Source organism: Parambassis ranga, chromosome 4 (genome assembly GCF_900634625.1).
Source record: "Parambassis ranga chromosome 4, fParRan2.1, whole genome shotgun sequence".
Lineage (NCBI taxonomy): Eukaryota > Metazoa > Chordata > Actinopteri > Ambassidae > Parambassis > Parambassis ranga.
This window is the reverse complement of record NC_041025.1, coordinates 1,585,717-1,591,509: the sequence shown is the minus strand read 5'-3', so window position 1 is coordinate 1,591,509 and position 5,793 is coordinate 1,585,717. Positions and strand designations below refer to the sequence as shown.

Sequence of the window (5,793 nt, the reverse complement as noted above, 5' to 3'; positions counted from 1 at the left end):
TTATTCCATCCATCCATCTATCCATTTATCCTAATCTAAATTCATCCAGTTACTTCTTTATCCATACATATGTTGACATTTTATATTTATAGGGCAAAATACAGGCCTTAACTGTTCTGAGGACCCGGTTTTTTGCTTCACTTCCTCAGAAGAGCTGAGGCCCTGACCCTGACCTGCTGCACTGCTTGATAGACCTTTCTATAAGAAGCAGCATAAATGTTTTCAGTCACAGTAACTCACCTGTTGCATCTGACCATGTCACTGGTTCATGGCTCTTCCCTGGAACTTCTTTGGACAGGTGCCATGGTAACAAGAAAATCACTGTGATTCACTTGTAGTGCTCAGAATGTTGTAGATGGTCAGTGCACATGCAGACCTACAGTGATAGGAACACGGTACTGTTACAGTGCAACAGCATGGTGTTTCACATGTTTTCACAGAGCTGTCAGCTGCAAGTGATGGTGCAGTTAGTGACTTAGTTCTTAGTAATGCACTTGATATTAAGCTGTGGATACAGAAGAGAATGTCTTTAGAACACAGCAACAATAAATAGATAGTGGGGGCTGTGACTCTTAACATGTAACTTTTTCTACTCATGATTGGTACTTTATCGTCTGTGATAAAAGGAGCACTTGCAGATGCATCTAATCTTTATGTAACTACAAGGGGGTCTACAGGTTTGGTGCAGCCTGAGTTTGGTTCCAACCGCTGCTCATCTCATCTCATGGTTTACCTGTGTCCTTCCTCCACTGCTTGTGATGTAAGTTTAATGTAGCAATGTGATGTTCAAGCTGGAGGTGGTCCATGGTGTTTTATTCAGAAGATCATGTAATCTGCAATATTCTATATCCAGATGGACAATATACGATATGTGCAATATATATATATAATATATTTATACTTCACAACATATATGTGCAATATTTTTCATACTTGAATACTGTATATACACCATATTTATATCTTCAGGACTGTGCACCTACTCCTATGATTATATTGTAAATATTTCTATTCTATTGTGTCTTACTTCCTGCCTGCTTGAATTGCTTCAGCGCATCTGATGACTAGAGTGTCTGTGCTCATCTATGGAACTCCAAGATCATGGAGCAGATGAAGCTGGTGGGATGGTACAGTAATGAACAAAAAAAGCCCAAAATCATCGTATAAAAATCCTCACAGAAAGCCAGAAAGGTGAAGAATTGATGCACTAGGACCAGAGAAGGTAGTGAAACGATGCAGTACTTTATTGGCGTCTTTGTTGGAGTCATTGTATGATGAATGACATAACATAAATGTGTATTGTGTGTTTTCATACAATAACATTGCCGTTTTTTTGTTTGTTTGTTTTTACAAAACTGCCACTATCACTCTCAGTCTGCCATTAATCTTCACAATACATCATAATGAGCAGCTACAGGCCTTTAGTGGTTTTGGAAGCTTTAATGGAAAGTTGTTTCATTTGTTTATTTCAGTTTCTCCAATCACAATGAATGAGGGGAACAGTACCAGCATGTGTCTTCTGTGTGGTGCAAAGGCACAGGCAGGACATCCTGTGGACACCCAGCCAGGAGGACAGAGTCACAGCTGAAGGGTGTTAACCACTGCTGCTCATCACTTCAGCCGAGGCACTAAATGACTTCACTGACCGTGGGACTGTTAAGCCATCATCATTTCATTCTCTTCGTCATCGCCATTCCTGTCAGCATTCCTGAGGGAGAACCATCAAATCAACTCCACATGAGCTCACGGCTGTGCCTACACGTGAAACGCAGCACGGACTATCATACTATAAACCCACTGCACCTATCCACTCACTCACAGTTCTCCTGCCCAATGTGCTTCAAGACTAAAAAAAAGTATGCATGTTTTCACTGTTGCCAAGGGGAACAAAGCCCAAACACAGTGAGGGGAGTTTGACACACACTTAATTTCTCTCCCAAACTCACATCCTTTCCTCAGCAACCACACACACATTCATAGGATGCATACACTCAACCACACATTCTACACATACACCAGTGCATAACGCCAGCCAGGCCGGGCGCCCTCTCGGCTTCTCTGGTCCCTGGAGAGATGAAGGCGTGTCCAAGGAGGCTTTTCCAGCAGAACTCGGGGTATTTTCCAGAACTTGCCTCCTCTCCATTAGCCTGGCTGGCCTACAAAGAGGTTCTGGCAGTAAATCCACTGCTCAGCTTGTTATGGTGCAACAGCTCTGACAAGGAAGAAATGTCACAGGGCTCTGCTGCCAGACCACAGCTAACGGCTGGCTAAAGACATAAATGAGAGCCAAGGGGGGATTCCTGCAACACAGACGTCACGACGGGGTGAGGGTGGGGGTTATATATTACAAAATGTATAAAATACATAATATTGGCACAAAGTATGTAAATGTCAGGACCCCCTGGCTGACTATATGTCAGAGGAGCTAACAGCTAACTGCTGTTAGCCAGGTACTCTTTTAAAGCATTATCATAAAGACACATATTCACATTTTGCATTCAGATTAATAGATTGGTTGGTAGCAGAGAGGCCCAGTGGCCTAATGGATAAGGCATCAGCCTCCGGAGCTGGGGATTGTGGGTTCAAGTCCCACCTGGGTCAAGATTTATGCATATAGATACATATAGATATACCTCCGCAGAATTATTAATTCTGCACAAGTACAACATAAGGTCCTCTCTTCACAAGATACCGTGCTTATCGTAGAGAAGATTGAAGCAAAGCGCTTTGTTTCAGATTGCAGATTGCTCTATGAATTCTGACCTGGATGACTGATGAATCTTCATCAACATACCATGCTTATCTTTAAATCATGTTTTTCAGAAGTGGAGAGCGGCAAGCAGTGAAATGGTCCTAAGTATTCAGAGCCTTTGCTGTGACTCTCATATATTGAACTCAGGTGCGTCCATTTCTTCTGATCATCCTTGATGGTTCTACACCTTCATTTGAGTCCAGCTGTCTTTGATTGGACTTGATTAGGATATATAAGATTATATTATTATATTATTATTAGTATAGTCTGTATAAGATTTTACAGCTCACAGTGCATGTTAGAGCCAATGAGAATGATCAGGTCAAAGGACCTGCCTGAAGAGCTGAGCAACAGAATTGTGGCACAGATCTGGCCAAGATTACAAAAAATTTCTGCTGCACTTAAGGTTCCTAAGAGCAGAGTGGCCTCCATAATTCTTAAATGGAAGATGTTTGGGACGATCGGAACCCTTCCTAGAGCTGGCCGTCCAGCCAAATCGGGGGACAAGAGCCTTGGTGAGAGAGGTAAAGAAGAACCCAAAGATCACTGTGGCTGAGCTCCAGAGATGCAGTCAGGAAATGGGAGAAAGTTGTAGAGAGTCAACCATTATGGAAGCCCTCCACTAGTCAGGGATTTATGGCAGAGTGGCCCGACGGAAGCCTCTCCTCAGTGCAAGGCACATAAAAGCCTGCATGGTGTTTGCTAAAAAAAAAAAAAAAAAAACCCTGAAGGACTCCAAGATGGTGAGAAATAAGATGGTCTGATGAGCCCAAGATAGAACTTTTTGGCCTTAATTCTAAGAGGTATGTTTGGAGAAAACCAGGCACTGCTCCTCACCTGTCCAATACAGTCCCAACAGTGAAGCACTTTTTCTTTTTTAATAAATCCGCAAAAATGTCATAAATTCTGTGTTTTTCTTAATATGGGGTGCTGTCTGTACAAATGAGGAGGAAAAATAATAAGGAAAAAATGAACTTAAATGATTTCAGCAAATGGCTGCAATATAACAAAGAGTGACAAATTTAGGGGGGGTCTGGATAATTTCCTTACCCACTGTAGGCATTTCTGTGCAGTGAAGTTGAACATTTCTCCACGTTAGAAATTGTTGAAATGCTCTCTCTCACTCTGAATGGGTGAGGCTTTGAGAGACCTGTAGCCGCACAACTTAAGTGATGAGAAATTCAAAAGGCAATGTAACAAGAAGCAAGAAGACGAGACCTCTCCTCTTCCCACTGGCATCTTTGCTCTTCAAGCTGCTTCTGTTCCTGGGCCAGCACAGCTTTAACTTTGGTAGCTTCCTCCCTCTGTCTGCCTTTTTCCTCCTGTCTTCTTCATCTGTGAGAGCTTTCTGTAGCTGTTCATTTCTCTGCCTCTAGTTTTTCAGTCTCCAACATTGTTTTGACCTGTTGTATCTCTGGGATTAAAGCTTCTTTTTCAGTCTCCAGTGCTGATATTTGGTCCATCTGTTTGGGTTGGTTGGAAGGGACCACACTGGGCTTGACAGCAGGCTTCTGGTCCATCTGCTTGTGTTTCGAGATGGTTTGACGCATGGCAACAGGCCGTGGTACAAGTTTCAGTAGGGCGGGGTCCACAGCAGGCCATGGTTGAACCTTTAGCTCCGTGCTCTTGGGTTCTGAGGAAATGTCCATTTCAAACTCAGTAGGTACGTCAGGGTTTTCAACAAAGCGCCTAGCCCCACGCCCAAACTGGACCTTATCAGGCACTGTGCACCTCCTGGCAGGCTGTGGGGACATTGCAACAAAAGGCTTTTCAAAAGAAGCTTCCATTTGTGTATTCAGCAGTTGGATCAATTAAAAACACAGTTGCTCGCTGTTCGTCTGTCTTTAGTTTTCACAGTGTTCCAAGAATCTTCAGAGACATAAATGTGATTGTGGACATCAGTAAGGACATGGACCTTTTTGAATCCAGGGCAGATGAACCGGTCATGAACTTTTCGTCTGTTGTTGCCGACAGCGTAACAAAAGAATATATTAATAGAAAAAAACAAATGAATTCTGAAGGGATGTCAAGCAAGCAGTACCTTTTTGTGCAGGGTAGAGCTGGCTTAAACAGGCGATCGGTTGGGCTTTAGGAGAGTTTATACAGCTAAAATCTAAAAAATCAGACCAGGCTTATAATTGAGGCCGGCATTTATATGTCCAAATCCATAATCGGACCGGGCCTGTAAATGGGACCGGCGTCAGTTCGGGACTTGGCTATAATTTGCAGTTTTACGTAGATGGATGTCCTGCAGAGATAAAACAAAGAATTCTGAATCATACTAGAGTATTCTAAAGGAATTCTAAAGTCTGTGAGCAGTGAAACATTTTACAGCAACTCTATCACTCTGCAAAGTGAATGAAATTTTTTGCAAAACTTTACCCTGTATTGATTATTATCAGCAGAACATGCCACAACATTCTGTACAAGCACGTGGCTTTATCAGTGAGAATGCAGGCGCATCATATTTGATGCATTAAATAATAATAATACAAGTAGTGAATACATCAAAAATATAAATACATTTCTCTTTGTGTTACAGTCACTCGGACAGTGCTAGTACTATTAGCCTACCAGTTGCAAGTAGCAGCTGTTGTACAGTGCACAATAGGCTCCTATCATCCCCATCACACCCAGGTTGGCTGAAAAGGCCGCCAATCTGACCAGGATGAACTGGTTGCATGCAGAAAGATAATTCAGTCTAAAATGCAAGCTTGTTTCTATCTTCCTCGGCTCTTTGTTTATGGGGTATCATTGCTGAACTTATTGAACACACTGCCAACATCCAAAGGAGTAGTGCCTATCCACATATGGCTGAGATTTCCATACTTTTGAAGAAGTTTTATTGCAGCACTTCCCCACAGTTGAGATGATCACATTCTAGAGATAGATGAGGACAGAAAGAATGTCTTAATGGGGGGACTTCCACAACCCAGGTCACAGTTATTCGTTGGCTGGAACTGGACCATGATGGCTGTTTTAGCAAATGCTGCACCGTGCTCAATTACTTTCGTATTACTCCCAGTGTTTGCCTCAGTGTC

The 5,793-nt window shown here is 42.6% G+C and overlaps 1 non-coding gene across 1 annotated transcript; it reads left to right on the top strand.

The window, feature by feature from the left end:
• The first annotated feature begins 2,528 nt into the window (after positions 1-2,528).
• On the top strand, positions 2,529-2,601 carry trnar-ccg (transfer RNA arginine (anticodon CCG)). Its single transcript has one exon. It is a non-coding gene; the product is annotated as a tRNA-Arg (tRNA).
• The last annotated feature ends 3,192 nt before the right edge of the window (positions 2,602-5,793 follow it).